The sequence below is a fragment of the Schistocerca gregaria genome, chromosome 1, assembly GCF_023897955.1.
Source record: "Schistocerca gregaria isolate iqSchGreg1 chromosome 1, iqSchGreg1.2, whole genome shotgun sequence".
Classification (NCBI taxonomy): domain Eukaryota; kingdom Metazoa; phylum Arthropoda; class Insecta; order Orthoptera; family Acrididae; genus Schistocerca; species Schistocerca gregaria.
In genome coordinates this window covers 462,907,580-462,929,024 of record NC_064920.1, presented here as the reverse complement: position 1 = coordinate 462,929,024, position 21,445 = coordinate 462,907,580, and the positions used below count along the sequence as shown (strand labels likewise).

At 37.9% G+C, this 21,445-nt stretch overlaps 1 protein-coding gene across 1 annotated transcript in view; it reads right to left on the bottom strand.

Moving 5' to 3' along the window:
• Positions 1 to 7,367, bottom strand: part of LOC126352566 (serine/threonine-protein kinase VRK1) — a 223,389-nt gene extending 216,022 nt beyond the window's left edge. The window contains exon 1 of the mRNA XM_050002697.1: positions 7,218 to 7,367. The gene's annotated coding sequence lies outside the window, so the exon portion shown is untranslated. The remainder of the gene's footprint in view (positions 1 to 7,217) is intronic.
• Between the last annotated feature and the right edge of the window lie 14,078 nt (positions 7,368 to 21,445).

Here is a 21,445-nt window from a genome sequence, read left to right as displayed (position 1 = left end):
GTGTTTTAACGCTCTCCTCAATGGGGAATTAACGATGATAATAATAATAATAATAGTACAAGGATTGTAGAAAAACTCTTACTTTTAGTAAAATCATCAAGACATGAAAAAAATGTATACCTACATTTTTGTATTTAAAACTCAACAAACATAGTTCAACCTTAAGTGGAATATCACGAATGGTATAATCTCCAAAAAATGTTTTGCAGTATAAAACTCAATAATTTTGTTAAACAAAATGAATGATGTGTTTACTCTTTTTTTTGTAAGAAATAGTTTTTAATTTTTCCTTGAGAACTTAAAATAATACTTTCTCAAACAGACTATAAATATAACTATAATGGAAATACGTGGATGAAAAAAAATAATAATAAAATAGTGGTTCATGGTGTGGGTTCCTGTAGTCATGTCCTAGTTCATGAATCACGGGCAACGTATGAGTGGCCAAGTAAGTGGTCCCGACAGTCGGGATACCAGTTACTTTAGAATAAGGCAGGGCATCTCTGACATATTCTGAGTCGTGGTCACCTTTGAGCTCATACGGCAAAGACTACCAAACCCACCGGTTAGTCCCTCAACCGTTAGGTTTAATACCCAATGGTATTCGGGGCAAGTAAGGCTAGCAACCTGCTTCTCTGGTACTTTAAATATGATGCTGGCAACAATCATAGCAAAATACCTCGGACCTTTGTAGGTGACTGAGTCCCACCTCTAACTGACAAACCAGGTACTCCTAAGATACGACTTGGCAAACAAATGGTAATGAGATGGGGAGATATTAATATCAATGGGGGCTACTCTGGGAACAAAGAAGAGCTGGCAGAGGCTGCAAGTAAGATGGGGCTGGATGTTTTAGCTATTAGTGACATTCGGGTAAGGGGTGAGTAAGAAGAGGAAGTGGGAGAATACAAGGTCTACCTGTCACGAGTCAAATCAGGAATAGCACAATGGGGTGTAGGGCTTTACATCAGGAAAGAAATGGAACCCAGTGTAGTTGCAATAAGGTATGTAAATGAACGACTGATGTGGATAGATTTGACAGTGTCAGTATATTCGCATTGTGAAGGGACAGATCAAGATAAGATGGATAGTTTTTATGAGGCACTCAGTGATGTAGTTGTTAGAGTAAAGGACTAGGACAGTGTTCTGCTCATGGGTGATTTTAATGCCAGGATTGGGAATCGAACAGAAGGGTATGAAAAGGTTATGGGTAAATACGGAGAGGATATGGAGGCCAACAGGAACGGGGAAACAACTCTTGGATTTCTGTGCCAGTATGGGCTTAGTAATCACAAACTCCTTTTTTTAAACATAAGAACATTCACCGGTATATTTGGGAAGGCAGGGGAACCAGATCTGTCAGTGACTATATAATAACAGATCAGGAATTCAGGAAGCTGTGAGGGACACACGTGTATTCAGGGGATTCTTTGATGACACTGATCATTATTTAATCTGCAGTGAAATTAGGATTGTGAGGCCGAAACTGCAGGTGGTCAGGTCCATATGTAGGAGGATAAGAGTGGAGAAACTTCAGGATAAGGAAATCAGGCACAAGTACATAACAGCGATCTCAGAAAGGTACCAGTTAGTTGAATGTAGTCAATTACAGCCATTGGAAAAGGAATGGACAAGGTATAGGGACACAGTACTAGAAGTGGCTAAAGAATGTCTTGGAACATTAGTGTGTAAAGGTAGGATGAAGCAAACAGCTTGGTGGAATGATACAGTCAAGGCAGCCTGTAAAAGGAAAAAGAAGGCGTACCAAAAATGGCTACATACTAGAACTCAGGTAGACAGTGAAAGTTATGTTGAAGAAAGAAACAAAGCCAAACAGATAATTCCACCATCCAAGAAGAAATCTTGGGAAGACTTAAAAACAGGTTGGAGAGTATGGGTCAAGCTGCTGGAAAACCATTCTGGAGTGTAATTAGCAGTCTTCGAAAGGGAGGTAAGAAGGAAATTACAAGTATTTTGGACAGGTCAGGAAAACAGCTGGTGAATCCTGTGGATGCCTTGGGCAGATGGAGGGAATATTTTGAAGAGTTGCTCAATGTAGGTGAAAATACGATCCGCAATGTTTCAGATTCCGAGGTAGAATGGGATAGGAATGATGGAAATACGATCACATTTGAGGAAGTGGAGAAAATGGTCAATAGATTGCAGTGCAATAAAGCAGCTGGGGTGGATAAAATTAAGTCGGAACTCATCAAATACAGTGGAACGTCGGGTCTTAAATGGCTACACAGGATAATTGAAATGGCCTGGGAGTCGGGACAGGTGCCATCAGACTTGACAAAAGCAGTAATCACACCAATCTTTAAACATAGAAACAGAAAAGATTGTAACAACTACAGAGGTATCTTCTCAGGTATTGTTGAAAGGAAAGTGCGAGTATTAGTTGAGGACCAATTGGATGAAAATCAGTATGGGTTTAGGCCTCTTAGAGGTTGTCAGGACCAGATCTTTAGCTTACGGCAAATAATGGAGAAGTGTTATGAGTGGAACAGGGAATTGTATCTATGCTTTATAGATCTAGAAAAGGCATATGACCGGGTTCCTAGGAGAAAGTTATTGTCTGTTCTATGAGATTATGGAATAGGAGGCAAACTTTTGCAAGCAATTAAAGGTTTTTACAGGGACAGTCAGGCAGCAGTTAGAGTTGACGGTAAATTGAGTTCATGGTTCAGAGTAGTTTCAGGGGTAAGACAAGGCTGCAACCTGTCTCCACTGTTGTTCATATTATTTATGGATCATATGTTGAAAACAATAGACTGGCTGGGTGGAATGAAGATATGTGAACTCAAAATAAGCAGTCTTGCATATGCGGATGACTTAGTTGTGATGGCAGATTCGATTGAAAGTTTGCAAAGTAATATCTCAGAGCTAGATCAGAAATGTAAGGACTATGATATGAAGATTAGCATCTCCAAAACGAAAGTAATGTCAATTGGAAAGAAATATAAACGGATTGAGTGCCAAATAGGAGGAACAAAGTTAGAAGAGGTGGACGGTTTCAAGTACTTAGAATGCATTTTCTCACAGGATGGCAACATAGTGAAAGAACTAGAAGCGAGGTGTAGCAATGCTAATGCAATGAGCGCTCAGCTACAATCTACTCTCTTCTGCAAGAAGGAAGTCAGTACCAAGACTAAGTTATCTGTGCACCGTTCAATCTTTCGACCAACTTTGTTGTATGGGAGTGAAAGCTGGATGCATTCGTGTTACCTTATCAACAAGGTTGAGGTTAATGATATGAAAGTAGCTAGGATGATTGCAGGTACTAGTAGATGGGAACAATGGCAGGAGGGTGTCCACAATGAGGAAATAAAAGAAAAACTGGGAATGAACTCTATAGATGTAGCAGTCAGGGCGAACAGGCTTAGGTGGTGGGGTCATGTTACACACATTGAAGAAGCAAGGTTACCCAAGAGACTCATGGGTTCAGCAGTAGAGGGTAGGAGTCGGGGCAGACCACGGAGAAGGTACCTGGATTTGGTTATGAATGATTTTGAAGTAATAGGTTTAACATCAGAAGAGGCACCAATGTTAGCACTGAATAGGGGATCGTGGAGGAATTTTATAAGGGGGCTATGCTCCAGACTGAACACAAAGGCATAATCAGTCTTAAATGATGATGATGAAAATAATGGAAAGGCAACAACTTACCTACAAAGGATTGGTGAGTGTGACGCAGAGACGCACAATAGAAAGCAATTAACACTTGCTTTCAACCTCTTAAAGGAATGATGACAAGTGTTCTAAAATATGCAAAACATCATGTTCTGTTGTATTTAGCTCAATAACACCCTGAAGTTCTACCAATGGAATATTTACCAGCTATGCTTACTCACAATGGGTAACAATTTAGACCTTAGAGTTGAATGAGAACTATGTATCACTATTGAATCTTCTTGCTTCCAAGTTCTCTAAACAATGAATGGCTTAACAGTACAGAAACATCCAGTTATATGAAGTCTAAAGCAAGACAGAATGAGTCTGCATATCAAACTCTTCAGAAATAAAATTAAGCTTGAGTATGGTGAAGCTGACATTACAAAACTCAAGTCTGATGCAGTTAGTTTTTGACTTCCTAAGATTCTTTGTAAAATTTCCTTTAGTGCTAATCTTTCATCTGCCCCTACAATGTAATCACACTCAGATTTTCCATGACAAGTTGCAAAGAACGACTATTCGGTACAGGTATTAACATCTGTTTTGATAAAGACAAAGGTTTATGAAAGTAAAATCAACTTTTATAAACTTTTTAGCCAAAAGCCTTTCCACGTTGTTAACATTGGTTCCCACCCAATTATCAGAGCTGAGCAACACTGGGCCAACTTAGTATCTGGATGGATGACAATTCGGGGAAAACAAGGTGCAATTGGTTTTCAAAACACGCAAGTCGCCGAAGTGGAGTCCAGTTGAAGGACTTGCACCAGACTGCTGTGCTGTACAACATTTATTTATTTTATTTAAAGTAAATTCTTTTTTTACTGGCCTGCACAGCCATGAATAAAACAGTGATATCTGAAACGGTTTATTTGATGAATTCAGTCACATTTCTTTGCATTTTGTGGCCCAAACAGACACGTTTGATGATATTGGAGATAACTAACCTTTTTAAATTCAGTATTATTTTTAGACCTGAATGTATGAATGGAACATACAGCACTACAGTTAGATGTCCAACATAGCATTGTAAGGGTGCTGGTAACCACAACTTTCATTTCCCTAAATATATAACAAAAAGTACCACTGTGCTCCACCTTGCATTGTACAAAAGTCATTATCTCTAGTTCTTTTATACTGTGCAAGATGTCTTAAGTGCATCATAATATATTGATTAAGGCTTAGTGGCATAAGACTATGGGACAAGTCTTTCTAATTTACATAGGAAATCCTAAAAAAACTTAGGAATGTTTGCAGTACAGTTGATCATTCACGTTCTGTCAGTTGAAACTGTTGATTTTCCTCAAATTTCATCTTCACAGCAGTTTTTAAATATTTTTACCGGAGAACATAATTGTGTTTCTTTTGAAACATATCTACTACCCTACATCACTGTAGAATACCTACAGAGGTTGGGTTTTCACAAACTATCATTCTTATCAGATACCAAAAGCCCCCCCCCCCAAAAAAAAAACATACTGTGAGGGGTACCATTAGCTATCTGCTAAAATACGTGATCTGAGACAAAGTGAATCCAACACACAAAAAAAAAAAAACTTTCGTTTCTTGATATTCACATTAGTGACTTTAATACCTTAGAGTAACTTGCTAATATCAACAGTTTTATTTCACACTGCCTTATCCATATGCTTCCAATCTTTTATAGATTGTATGTTACTTTGGTAAAAATTTGTTACTATGTAACTACTTCAGGTTTCAGTATTTCCCCTCTTTTCACAGTTGATTCTGCCAAGAACCATTGTCATTAAAAAGACAATGTTTGCTTTGCTGATTATTCAGGAACTCTCAAAGCACTTCCCATTTTCTGAGATTACTATTCCAGTGGCACAGGAATACTCAGAAACGGAACTGGTTTCTTCTCTATGCCTGCTTTAAATTGTTCTTTATATTATCAGCAAGCATGGTAAGTCCATATCCCACCAAGACATACAGCTCATAAATATTCCAATTTGTAGTGATTTACGATAATTATTGAACTGAACAGAACATGATGTTACAGCACAATTTACACACCTTGTCAGACCTGTGCGATCTATCCATTGTCCCTAACAAGAGGGTATTTTCCTATTCCCTATGTGCTTGCTGTTACTCTACATCTAGAGATATCAACATTTTTCAGAGACATCTGCTGTTAGCACAAACCTAGCTGACACTTGGCATGGCGGATGGCAGGAGTGACAAAGGCATATACCATTTTACCATCACTCCTTTCACCCACTGCACCAAGTGACAACTTGATTTGTGCAAATACTATGTGGTCTAGTCAGAAAAAACATAGTAATGTCACAAATTAGCTCTACTGTATGCAAACTTATTTAGAAAAAGTAAATCTCTGCCTCTTTCTTTAATAAGTTTCCACACTAAAATTTTCAGTTAGCTTTTAAAAGTGTGTTGTTCAGTAAACTCAAAATTTCAGTTTATTTTTAAGCCTCAACAAAAAAAGCTACTATTTGTTACAAAAGCAAAAAATAACAAAACGTTTATCCAGTTTATTTTCCTTACCCCAGAAATTAATAAAAACCACCAAGTATGGCATAAATTACTTTTTCCTTTCTTAATGGTTTTACTTACAACTACTAGACAGTATTCTCTACAACCATTACGATATAGAGTACAGGCTATTTAACCACCATATTTCACATTGATTGGATGATAAACAGAAAATTGGTAATTTATTTTCAAAAATTTTACAAAGTGTTGTTTTTAACTATCACAATGTTAAAAATGCCAAAATCTCCTGGGAACAATGAAATTTATAACGCTAAAATTTGTTACTCTTCTTTATCTCGAGAGAGGAAAGAAATTACCCAAATATCACTCTAATCTGAGATGGCAGTCCAGATGGCCGGGTGACTTAACATGGAGTGACCTGTAAATAGGATACTTTCATATTTGCTTGATAAGATATGAAGACAATCATAATTGTGTAATAGGCCTATGTTGTTGAGACATATGTACTATGCACAGAATCTTTAATAGATGTTCCGGATATACCGTACGTGGTTAAAAACATTCGCTTTACTGTGCAGCCTGTATCACAACACCGTAGTTGAGTGTGAAAGTTCAATCACATAAAAGAGATGAAAAATGGATTGAGCAAACATCAAAGTTTTGGAAATTCCAAGTGGACTGACCATAAATTTTTCTTGCTGCTGACCAAATGCTATCCTAAGACATGCAACATTTTACGAGTTCTTCGAGAGTGGAAATTCAAACTGACCAAATACCATAAAAAGTTTATTATAAAGTAGTAAAGAAAGCAAGCTGATGAAAAATATAGCGTTCTTAACCTAAACTTTGAGAAATTTCGTTAAAGTAGGCGCTGCTGGTAACAATAACAGAAGTACAACAAGAATTTTCATCAATCGAGGTGTACGCAAATATTAACAGGCGAAGGGCATTACCACCAAATCATAGGGTAACACAAATAAAAGACACAAAGTTTTTTTTCAATTGATGCTTTCGTCTTAATAAAATATTAAAAGCACAACGAAGCAATCAACAAGCATATACAGCACTTGTACCTTAAAAAATATTTCTGTGGCTGTCACATACGTTTCACTTCAAACATTTCTCTACACCCGCGCTCTTTCAACCACAGACGCATAACATAAAAACAGAATGACCAACATTCTCAAGTTATCGATGACAGAAGCCTACGTTGCCAAACAAATGAATACAGAACTAAAATTGATAGACATGTCCGCTAAAGTGAATTTGCCAGCAGATACAACTTCGTATACAGATACAACTCTTTCGTCTCTTATTAGTTCTTCAACGAGCAATAATTAGTTGCAGAAAGTAATTTATCTTCTCTTTCTTTTTCTTTATTGTTATTTCATCCACATAGATCTATATGTGTGGGGTGTAGGCTGTCATCCATAAGACATTCCGCTCTCAAAATTATAAACAGAACGAAATGAATATCATAAAAGGATAAAATCTTCCTAGGTCTATACGTGCGGGGATTGGACTGACTATGGTACAAAATAAAGACATATGAAAAAAACGAAACTAATAAAATTATTAACTTGTGAGCTTAAAAAAATTATAAAAAGATGAATTTTGTTGAGTGTTTACATAAATAAAACTGTTGATTTTCTTTGCTGTCTGAATTAAAGATAAAGATAATACCAAAAATATATTTTTAAACTCTCCCAATGAGGCACCGCCTTATCGTAGCATTGTCCGTGTGGGCGGGAGAGTTTGTGTGCTCCAAGGAGGCTGAGAGCTATATCGGCAGTAGCGTAGCTACTGGCAGATCCAACCTAGCCGGGCAGGTCTCAGCAGAGGAGCCAGACAAAGTGTGCCTCACAACGACCCGTCTTATATCCTATATCCTATATATCCTATTCCCTACCCTCTCCTCAGTTACCATTCCGTGTCTTTCTCTAATTACCTTAACACACCACTGCCTTGTGGTTGATCTCGGGAGGGATGAAGGCTAAGGGAGAAAACCCTGGAAGAAAATCTGGAGTGGGGCTCCAAAGGCGGTTGGAAGGCGTACTACGTCCCCTTTCGGCAGCTCCTGCAACCGAAGTGATACCAGACGTATTGGCTTGCCTTTCCTCTGGATATTATCATTTAGGTCGAGAGGGAGACCGTGATGATTGGGCAACTCACGTGTCTTCATATTTATCGCTCAGGCTTGAGGCATCCTGGAGAGGACACTTCAACGACGTCCAAGGACTTCGGCACATCACAGGAAGAGGCAGTTAACAGTTATAAGCTCTCTCTGATTGGCATAAGACTCGAGTGCCAGGGGCCACTTCCAACGGTGGGAGAGATCATTGCATCTCATTGGACAGCTAATGCCCGCCTGAAGCTGGGCAGTCCCCAGCCAATAAGGTGCTGTCCCGCCACTATCCGTCTGCTTCACGGGGTGTGTGAAGCTTAGAAGTAATCTTCGACAAGCGGGTTAATATAGTACACCTACCAACAACAAAAATGAAATAATAAAGAAATCACTATTTCGTATTGCCACCTGGAATCTTAGGACCATGTGTCCAAGGTACATTGACGATGCCCAAGAGGTTGATTTCATCTGTAAGACTGCCTTTACTGACAGAGAGCTCTATCGTTTGAATGCAGACATCGCGGGACTGCAGGAGACGCGGCTTCCAGGCGCGGGCTCTATTAGGGAGTATAATTACACATTCTTCTGGCAGGGGAAGTCTCAACACGAGCCAAGACTTCATGGCGTAGGATTTTCTGTTAAAAACGCCCTCCTGGACTGTACTGTGCCACCATCCGGTGGAACAGAGCGAATTATTGATTTGAAAATATGCTTCTCAAGTGACATTGTTAACATCCTAAATGTGTACGCTCCTACCTTATCATCCAGCATGGAAGAGAAGGATCTGTTTTATGACTTACTCAGTGACAGAATAGCCAAGGTACCTAGCACCGAGACATTGTATATTCTAGGGGACTTTAATGCTAGAGCTGGATCAGATAACGACATATGGCCGAATTGCCTGGGACATCATGGGGTGGTAAAAATGAATGAAAATGGCCAGAAACTGCTTGAAGTTTGCTGCTTTTATGGATCACAAACACATATTTCCAGCTTAAGGATCAGCACAAGGTGTCTTGGAGACACCCGCACTCTCATCACTGGCATCAACTTGACTTAGTCATAGCTAGGCGTACTGGTCTCAAAAATGTGCTACTGACACGAAGTTATCATAGTACTGATTGCAACACAGACCACGCCCTGGTGGCGTGCACATTGAGGCTTACACCTAAGAAATGTCACCACGCTAAACCAAGAGGTCATCCCCGTATCAACACAGATCATGTTCATGACACACAAAGAAAGCAGGATTTTGCCAGTAATTTTGAAAGTGCTTTCCCAGGAAACGTCGAAGCAGAAAGGAATGTTGATAAGAAAGGGGCAAAACTCTCGGGTGCAATCTACAACTCAGCAGTATTGGCCTATGGAATAAAAGGAAAAAGAAATAAGGACTGGTACTAGCAAAATTTGGAAGCAATGGAACCAGTCACTGAGGCTAAAGGGAAAGCCCTGCTTGCTTACAAAAGAAACCCAAATGAAAGAACTCGAGATGACCTACGAAAAGCAAAGAACAGGGCACAGCAAACATCCAGGAGATGCGCAAATAACTACTGGCTGAATTTATGTGCAGGTATACAGAAAGCGGCCGACTCTGGGAATGCTAAGGCAATGTACGATGGTATTAAAAAAGCAATTGGACCAACTGTCAGAAAAACAGCTCCTCTGAAGTCCAAGATGGGTGAAGTCATTACTGATGAAGGCAAACAAATGGAACGCTGGGTTGAACGCTACCTCGAGTTGTATGCAGCTGAGAATGAAGTTAGCAAGGATCATGTGACGTGATCAAACAAATGCCAGTTATGGAAGATCTAGATGCAATGCTTACTGTGGAAGAACTTAGTAGAGAAATAGATTCTCTTGCTAACGGAAAGGCCCCAGGTGAAGTTGGTATCCCTGCAGAGGTTATTAAGCATAACAAGTCTGTTCTTCTCAAACATTTATACTCACTTATCACAACCAGCTGGAAAGAAGGTTATGTCCCGATGAGTATGCGGAATTCGAGGATAGTTACTCTATATAAACAGAAAGGGAACATAAGTGACTGTAACAATTACCAAGGCATTTCATTACTAAGTGTCGCCGGGAAAGCTTATGCAAGAGTCATCGTAATGCGATTACAGATCTTAGTTTCCAGAATCTCAGTGTGGCTTCAGGCCCAGCCGATCAACTGTAGATATGATCTTCTCCTTAAGACAGCTACAAGAGAAATGTCGTGAGCAGCAGAGGCCACTTTATATTGCTTTCATTGACCTTGTTAAAGCGTTTGATTTAGTGAGCAGAAATGGGCTTTTCAAACTGTTGCAGAAGATTGGATGCCCACCTAAACTACTGCAGATAATTGTCTCTTTCCATGAGAAAACACAAGCAACAATTTGCTTCAATGGTAAAACATCAGAAGCATTCCCTGTTAATAGCTGTGTGAAAAAGGGGTGTGTGTTAGCTCCTACATTATTTGGGATTTCCTTTTCCCTTCTGCTCAGATTTGCCTTTGAAGACTGTGAGGAGGGAGTGTACCTACATACGAGGTCTGATGGAAATCTTTTCAACATTGCTCGCCTCAAGGCCAAGACCAAAGTAAATACAGTTGTTATCCGTGAGTTGTTATATGCGGACGATGCAGCTCTAGTAGCGAACACAGAAGATGAGCTGCAGTATATAATCAACAAATTATCAAATACCTGTGAAAAGTTTGGTCTACTCATCACCCTTCAAACGACTAAGATCATGGCTCAGAGCACTACCAACCTTCCATCCATTAGCATTGATGGCAATCCTCTCCAGATAGTTGATGACTTTACCTACTTGGGATCCACAGTATGTAGCAACTTGTCCATGGACACTGAACTTACTAACAGAATCGCAAAGGTCATGGCTAGATTGAAAAACAGAGTATGGAAGAACGGACTGTTTACCACAAAAACTAAATTAAAAGTCTACAACACTTATGTTATAAGCACCCTTCTCTATAGCTGTGAGAGATGGACAACTCTTTCTAGGCATGAATCTCGACTCAACAGCTTCCATCTCCGCTGTCTCTGGAAGATCCTTCAGATCTCTTGGAGAGATAGAGTACCCAACACCGAAGTCTTTCATCATGCAAGCACAACCCACATCTTTGCACTCCTGAGTCATCGACGTCTAAGATGGTTGGGACATATCAGGTGCATGGATCCTGAACGGATACCAAAACAGCTGCTGTACGGCGAACTTCAGGAAGGTGTGAGGCCAGTGGGAAAGCATTGCAGATGACCGTGTCAAGTTGTGAGTAACTCTGCGCAACGGCGTCAAGCTCTCAGAGGACGAACGCACACAAGAACAAATCAGGAAGAGGACAAAGCGAAGAGACAGAGCGGCTTCTGTTCGAAGTCCCTCAAATTTCAAATGTCCAAACTGCAGTAGGGACTGCCACTCTCGAGTGGGACTTTTTAGCCACAGCAGACGCTGCAGACTCTGAACCAAGCATGCTACACCATCATCCCTCAAGGATGGTCGGATGTCATTTATATTTTTAAAACACAATGTGGAATTGATGATGTTCATGAAAAAACAGTACTGAACTCCCACTAGAAAGGTAAAGATCTGCACTGGGAAAAAGTATTTGTCGAGGGGAAATGTGTGGCATATGACTGACGGGTGCAGGTATCTATGGGAATGTCAGTGGGTGTTGGGGTGGATAGTGGGAAGACAGAAAAGGATGTGTCTCATGCGTGTGCAGGGCCACGGTAACAAGAGGAGAAGGATAGGTAGAGATAAAAGAAGTAGGGGGAGGGAGATGAAGGCCTAATGTGGAGTGGGATACATGGTGAAGAGTTGTAAGTTACAGACAAATCAGTAGGTTGGAATAGTTTACATATTTTCATTTAATAATGTCATAAGGAACAATGTTCTGTTTAACTCATCTTTAAGAAAGAAATTCTTCATTACTCAAAAATGCACTGTAAGAATAATATGCGGAGCTCGTCCACATTCATCTTGTAGACCTGTGTCTAAGGAGTTGGGCATTCTGTCTACCTCTTTGAAATATATTTAGTCCCTCATGAAGTTTGGTATAAATGATCCACTGCAATTCAGAGGGGGACAACGATGTACATAATTACAATACCAGATGGAAAAATAAGATTAATTACTCGATATTGAGGTTGTCTTTAGCACAAAAGGAGTGCACAATGCTGGAACAAAAATTTTTGATCCATTACTCAGTGTCACAAAATGTCTGACAGACAGCAAAGTAAGATTTGAAAACAAACTGAAAATGTTTCACCTTGATAACTTTTTCTATTCAGTAGAAGAATTTCTATTGTAGAAATGTAGAAAAGGTGGGAGGCGGAAATTGCTAATTAACACACACACACACACACACACACACACACACACACACATATATATATATATATATATATATATATATATATATATATATATATATATATATATATAAGCGCTGGTAGATAGACACAATAAAAAACAGACAGGCACACTCATAATTTTCAAGCTTTCATAACCCAAGGTTGATTCATCAGGTAAGAGGGAAGGAGAGGGAAAGACGAAAGGATGTGGGTTTTAAGGAAGAGACATCTGTTGCTGTCTGCCTGTGTCTGTATATGTGCGGATGGAAATGTGTGTTTGTGCGCGAGTGTATACTATAACATCCCAGCTTCCTCAACCAAATTATAACATCCCAGGACTTTCTGCACCAAATTATAACATTTCAGCTCCTCAACACCAAATTAAAATGTTGCATTAGGGGGTGTCTGCTTCGTGCAAAAGGTCTTGAGTTCATATTGACGACAACAAGTAATTCTTCATTACAGACGTTTATTTACAAACAGAACTGACAGACTTCGCAGACTCAACAACTGACTCTCCGAGCTAACCACACTGCATATCCGAACTGAACTGAACTGGCAACTGACAACTCCTAGGTGTATTAATATCTTTCCAAACAATGAGAGTCTTCGACAATGTTTTGTTTACAATACGATAGCAATTCACAACTTAAAACTAAATTAAACATTACAGGATTTTAGTACAGATTAAAGTAAGTAAAAGGATCAGTACATATAAATTCTTACAAGCATAATTTCCAAATAGATTTTATAACATTTTTCTACCAGCTTCTGGATAACCTTCACCAGATTTGTACCGATGTTTCCAGAAATATCTTGACATTTGATTCTGGATATTTCTTGAGTGATTTAGAACAACTATCTATATGTAAAATGATTTAAATCGTGTTTCAAAACGCAAACAAATCTTTTTAGCAATATTTCTTGATACAAATCGTCTTTCGAAATTAGATTATGAAACAGTTTTCACAAGTTTTCGTATTTTTGCGATCATAATATAGAATTTCTCCATAGAAAGTTCCAGAAGTGTGCATTAAACGACCATTCACAGACTTTCTCTTTAGCTGGTGAGTTTTTAAAAGTATCTTGTCCATATTATACGAAATAATTTAGCTCAAAACTGATAATTTATACAATTAATCAGAACTACTGCAAACAGTGAGTCTTTTTTTACAAAATGAAATATAATTACAAAATTGAATGAAAATAGGTTACTAACACTAATATATATTTACATTAATTCTATTTTTGTTCTTTCTGTGCAAAATGTCCTAATATTGACAAAGTACAATATTTAAACATCACCAAAGTTTCCCTTTACATTTTGCATATCTGTATCGACATCCCCTAACAGTCTACAGTATCGAATACTTCAGTATGTCCCAATATGTCCTGTAATGTTACACAACCCCCCCATCAGCACTTCCACTTGAAACACAGAAGGGTTGATGTCCTTACATTACAAAACAGAAAAGTTTTACACATATCTTTGGTGTCTTCTTTCTTGAAGACCGGTGATCTTCTTTCTTGAAGGTCGGTGATCTTCTCCCTTAAAGGTCGGTATACCTCAATGCCACACACTGTATTTCAGTCTCATCTTCATAGTCCGTATGGTTTCCATATACACTGCAGGCTATCACAGGCTGCAATAGCACAGTCCGCTATGAATATACAGCATACAGTGGTCAAACCCAGTTAAACATTAGCAAAAGCATTTAATAGTCGGTGGACCGGTTTTTAAGGACACAGAAATTTGAATTCTCTTAAGTCTAATTACTCAAGAAAATTTACTCTAAATAATTTCTTAAAGCTAAGAGAGGATAGACTGACAGATGGAGAAAACTGATTATACAGGATCACAGAATAAGTGTAAGATGCAATGCGAGAATATGAAAATGAAATATGACAATTGCATAGCTAGGGGACCTAGTGCTCGCCAAACACTTAGCACACAAAGAATGTATGCTCCCCTGAGGAATCAGATAAATACAACATAACAAAGTATACAAAAATATCCTGGTAAGATTACATATAAAAGTCTATAAACATCTATTATCTAAAATACTTTTTTTACATTTTTTATACAATTTCAGTTCGGTCACGTTTCGTAGGCCAAACAGTCTGCCAGAATTTGGGTAGACTAGACGGTAGGCATTCGGATGAGGATTGTCCTGAATCTTGAAAGGTCCAATGTATATGTCAAAAAACTTTTAATTCACCACTGATGGCTTTAGACTTCTCTTGTGTTTTAACAAGGACCAAGTCTTCAATTTTAAATTGAGTAGGCTTCAATCCTTTGTCATGTCTACATTTCCTCTTATCACCTTGAGATTTCATGGTCTTTCTCACTATTTCCTCTCTCTCTTGAGTACTTAATGGTTTGCAGACTGGAAAATCAATGAAATCACTAATTGGATGTGGTGGTTTGCTATTATACTGTATTTCATTCTTTCAAATTTATGAAGTAATTCGTCTATATTCTCGGGATGATCGGTCTCTCTTTCCAGATACTTATTTAGGTGTCTTGAATCTAGTACAAGCCTGACACTGCCATCACGTTTTGCAACCATTACCAAAGGATTATTGTATTGGCTCTTACTTCTCTCAATGATGCCACACTCTTCCATCTTTTGAAGTTCCTTTTCTACATCTTTTCTCTTTGCAATGGGTACACTATAAGGTTTTATAAAGAATGGCTCATGTGGTTTTAATCTGAGTTTACATTGATAATTCTTTACTCTGCCAGGTCTATCATCAAATACATCACAGTAATTCCACAATAATCTTTCTAACTCTACCTTCTGTTCTTGGTTCAAATTATCTGATTCCCGTAATTTTTCTTGAACTATATCCCCATATTCTCCATCATCATAATCCTCAGTAATTTCCTCTACACAATAACCACTGTCTTTAGAAAATGTAACATCCCTAATTTCAATTCCCTTATCAGCACAGTTTTGAACCGACATGTCAGTACTGGAACATACTCTCGTCTTAGGATCAATAAAGGTAAACAAACTCTTTTCCCAATCAAATGCTGCATTGGCTTTTAATATCCAGTCCATGCCCAACAGTACATTCTCATTTAGGTCACTTATTACAAGACATCCTTGAGTAAACTGTACATCATTTATACTGAAGGACAACAACACCTGTCTATTAACAATTTTGCTCAGTTTGCCGGTAATGCCTCTAATTTTTACTCCAACAACTGGTAATTCAACAAAGTCAGGATCATGCTTAATTATATCTCTTAATTTGCTTGAAATGGCACTAATTGGACTCCCTGTGTCAATCAAACAATACCCTTCCCAACCTGCAGCTTTAATTTTTATGTATGGCCTACCAATAGTGGTGTTTTCCCTTTCTTCCTGTTCTTCATACAAAAGATCTTCTGCTATCTCATCATACCTCTGTTCCATATTTAGGTTTTCTTTATTAGGCAATACTTTCTTCAAACTTCTAGGTCTACTGGAATTTACTGGAATGTCTGGATTACTAGTTACCTCACACACATCCTGACTAGTACCCTGTTTGATGATTTCATTAGGCTTAAAAGCAGAAACTGGTTCACAAATTTCCCTTAATTTGATCTTAACATCATTGTCATCACTGTAATCTTTAAATTTGTCCCAAACAGATTTCAAAATAATCTCAGATGCATCAGCACAATCAACCCCCCCTGTCTCCTGATGTATTACTAAGCTGAACTGGCACAATCTGATTCTCATGTGGAATGTAGTTAGAGTTCCTGGCACAACTATTCTCAACACTATTGCTTATAACATCCTCCTTAACTTCAACATAAACTATTCCATCCAATTCACCATCAAAATCTTCTAGTACATAATCACCATTAGCCTTAACATCAACATTATCATCATCATTGCCTGAGCTTACACTACAAACACTACTAGTATCACCAACATTACTCACAACACCATCTTCACCAACCACATCCACATGAATATCAGACTTTCCAGAAACTTCAGTACGAACATCATTATGACAACTTACATCTAAAACATCACCACACATAAGTTTGTACAATCCAAAATTATCAAAGTTATCCTTACCTTTCATTTCAGCATTAGGTGCTTCTTCTTGATTATATAAATTTGCAATTATATCATCTTCTAAGCCTACTTCATCAAAGGTAGCCTGGTTCCTATTACAGTTGTTTCTAGTACTTTCTCTGATGACATTCCAAAATTTCCTGTCAAATTTAATTTTTTCATTACCTCTATCTACAGATCGATCATAAGCATACTGTCTATACTGGTTAGGTCTCTGATTATAGTGCTGTCTGTTCCGGGTGAAATTAGCCTGATTTTGAAAATTCCTTGCCCCAAACTGACAGACTCCCAGTGGAGCATTTAGTCGTTTAAAGGCCTATGTCTGTCGTTTCCCTGCCTCGGGATACCTTCTCTCATGTCATTACCCCAGGACCTGTTTCGATTTTCCCATTCCCTGTTTGAATTAAAGTGTTGATCATTCCTACCAAAATTTCTTCTGTCATTGCTATTATAATTATCCCTGTTGTTGTTAAAGTTTCTTCATTCACTATTATTGTTATTATTTCCACGGTTCGGTTCCCACCCTCTGTGTGATGAACCTACAAAGTCGTTAAATCTGTTGTTTTGTTCAAAGGCTCTATCAAGTTTGTCCACATATTACAAGAATTGTTCTATGGACTCATCTGGACCATATAATAAACCCCATTGTACTCTTTTCGGAAGTCTCCGTTTTAGTGCATCAATTTGAGTTAGCTCATCCAATGGCTTATCCAGATGAACTAATTTTTGCAACTGTTTCTCACAATAGGCTTTCATTGACCCATCAGATTCTCTGTAACTAGGACCATTCAAGAATTCTTTTTTGATTCGAGCTTGCTCAGTTTCAGACCAAAATTTGGTTAGAAAACATTTTTCGAAATCTTCAATGGACATTTCCGTGGAACAGTTCTGATTGGCCCACGAAAGCGCCTCACCATCAAGTAACTTCTTTACAAATTTTATCTTAACACTATCTGTCATTTGGACGTGAACTGCTCCTTGCAGAATTGCATGAAGTCTTTTGGGTGTATATTCTTGTCACCAGGATAAGTTTTAATGGGAAAATTTCCCCATACCCCATTACAACTATTACTAAAACCTTTTTGCAACATAGTTTCTTGTATTTCTACAAATTTTCTGTCTACAGTTTTTTCGACATTACCTACTCTACTACAAATTTCTGTGACCTTTTTGTCAGAATCAGATTTGAAAGATTCAATTTCGCTTTCAAAAAATCGTTTTGTCTGGTCAAATTCATTTCTCAATTGAGAATTTTCCTCATTTACAAAATCAACAACTTTTTTAAGTTTTGGCTGGTTATTTGAAATTTCGTTACTTAAATCAGTTTCATGGACAGAAATTTTGCTCTCAACCGTGTCCACACGACAACTAAGTTCTTTTTGGTTTGACTCAAAAGTAATTCGCCATTCTTCGAGAACCTGATTAGTGTGAGCAATCTGTTCTGTATTTGAATTTATTTCTGATTTTAAATCACACACAGCTTTCGAAATCGACCTGTCCATCTGTTGTTGTGTCTGTTCAATTTGTTGACGTAATTCGGCACGAGAATCGTCCATCTTCGAGTTTAACTCTGAAAACATTTGTTTTAACATTTCCAACATTCCTACACTGTCAGAAGCACTTTCCCTAATAGGTGTACTCGCTAGACCGCTGTCAATACTGAAATCTGCGTCTTTTTCCATTATTTTAGGAAGCAGGTACTTATCTTAGTGTCGGTCGGCAGTCGTTGGTGTCCGTGTTTTGCGAAATTTCTTCAATTCCAGGATGGTTTCGCTCGGTTGATTCACTCCTCTTCTTGTGACCCCAGAATCGAAGTATTTACTTCTGAAGAATGACTGGTCCGTCGTATATCCTCTTCTTGTGGTCCCAAAACAGACGTATTTTCTTCTTGTGATCCCAGAAGAGACGTATTTTATTTTGAAGAATCACTGGGTGGTCGTCAAATCCCAGCTTCCTCCACCAAATTATAACATCCCAGCTTCCTCAACCAAATTATAACATCCCAGGACTTTCTGCACCAAATTATAACATTTCAGCTCCTCAACACCAAATTAAAACGTTGCATTAGGAGGTGTCTGCTTCGTGCAAAAGGTCTTGAGTTCATATTGACGACAACAAGTAATTCTTCATTACAGACGTTTATTTACAAACAGAACTGACAGACTTCGCAGACTCAACAACTGACTCTCCGAGCTAACCACACTGCATATCCGAACTGAACTGAACTGGCAACTGACAACTCCTAGGTGTATTAATATCTTTCCAAACAATGAGAGTCTTCGACAATGTTTTGTTTACAATACGATAGCAATTCACAACTTAAAACTAAATTAAACATTACAGAATTTTAGTACAGATTAAAGTAAGTAAAAGGATCAGTACATATAAATTCTTACAAGCATAATTTCCAAATAGATTTTATAACATTTTTCTACCAGCTTCTGGATAACCTTCACCAGATTTGTACCGATGTTTCCAGAAATATCTTGACATTTGATTCTGGATATTTCTTGAGTGATTTAGAACAACTATCTATATGTAAAATGATTTAAATCGTGTTTCAAAACGCAAACAAATCTTTTTAGCAATATTTCTTGATACAAATCGTCTTTCGAAATTAGATTATGAAACAGTTTTCACAAGTTTTCGTATTTTTGCGATCATAATATAGAATTTCTCCATAGAAAGTTCCAGAAGTGTGCATTAAACGACCATTCACAGACTTTCTCTTTAGCTGGTGAGTTTTTAAAAGTATCTTGTCCATATTATACGAAATAATTTAGCTCAAAACTGATAATTTATACAATTAATCAGAACTACTGCAAACAGTGAGTCTTTTTTTACAAAATGAAATATAATTACAAAATTGAATGAAAATAGGTTACTAACACTAATATATATTTACATTAATTCTATTTTTGTTCTTTCTGTGCAAAATGTCCTAATATTGACAAAGTACAATATTTAAACATCACCAAAGTTTCCCTTTACATTTTGCATATCTGTATCGACATCCCCTAACAGTCTACAGTATCGAATACTTCAGTATGTCCCAATATGTCCTGTAATGTTACAATACCTGTCCTTTTTTCCCCCTAAGATAAGTCCTTCTCTCCCAGGTTTGGAATGACTCCTTACCCTCTCCCTTAAAACCCACATCCTTTCGTTTCTCCCTCTACTTCCCTCTTTCCTGATGAAGCAACCTTGGATTGCGAAAGCTTGAAATTTGTGTGTGTGTTGGTATGTTTTTTATTGTGTCTATCTACCAGTGCTTTCTCGTTTGGTAAGTCACAAAATCTTTGTTTTTTATAATATTTTTTCCCATGTGGAATGTCTCCCTCTATTATATATATATATATCAATTTGCAGTGTGAATTTAAAATGACTAATTCCATTTCATTTCGATTTATAATGCAAAATGATTCAAGGAAAATTAAACCAACTAACTAGTTGGTAGGAGGGATAAATATTGCGCTGGAATCCATTTTCCGGGAGAGGCAGTCGGTTCAGACTATGTTGGAATAGCATATGGAGTATGTGTAGGTGTTGGGAGGATATCATGTGTTGCTAAAGGCATGGCAGTATACTAAAACTCGTGATCAAAGAAGAAACAATAGGATTAGGGGAATGTACTTAGCAGGTGGTAGAAGATCTGCAGCAGGTGAGGAGGAATGAGAATTTGACGATATGGCTGGGGGAAGACAAACAGATGTGGAAAGCTAAATGAAGTGCATGGCACTCAAGTATTTGTAGAGAGTGTTAGACGTTGAGTGGAGTGAATAGTCAGGAAACAATACTGTAGCGAAGATATGGTGAGTAACGGGACTGGGCAGGTTTTGAAACAAAAGGAGCATTGTTCTCCCTATACTAACAAACTGACCACTTGGTGTGGCTCCCCTTAAGTAAAAAAAACCATGTAATTTATGATTCAAATGTAAACAAATCACTCACTTGTGCTTTTTGTTTTGTTTACACAAATGTTAGTTAATGACCAAATGCTTTTTGACTATTCCTACAAATGTCATTTTAATTATAATTATTTGTGACTCAAAAATGGCCACCATTCTTCCAAGTTATGTTTATGGAAACTAATCTTAATTACCATAATTTGTGATCCAAAAATGGTGGCCTCCACTCCCCCTCTTGTGTAGCATGTTCTTATTGGTCCCACCACCACCGCCACTTCTTAGGGTACCCAACATCATGGGATGGGCTTAGCATTTGTGCTCTGTCTTTCAGTCAAGATGCATACTCATGCGTATTTTACAATAGCTAATTAATCCAGTGATGGTGTAACTATTCTGTAGGAGATTTTGAAGCCTATATTTTTGTTCCAATCAGCTAGCAATTCATCCACTGCCAATCATCAATGCCCCCACAGGTCTTCCTTCAATTTACTACTCTCTTCTTGTAGACAACTGCATTATGTGCAAACATCCTACACCTATACAATTATTCTGCCAGTGCTTAGTGAAGGGTACACTGTAGCAGTATTGTCGATTTTCCTTCCATTTCACTCTCACATACTGATCGAAGAAAACGTGATTTATTTACGAGAAATGTTCGTTCTGAATTCCCTTCGATTACTTTTCTTGAGCATTTACATTACTAGGAACAAAACGAAAATTCGTTTGTGTTAAGCTTTTCTTTAAAAAGTAATTGTGTAATATAACAAAGTCACAGACGTTCATACAACAAAAGGTAAGGTATTTAATTTAAAGAAGAGGAGTAGAACGTGCATATAAATTATTTAT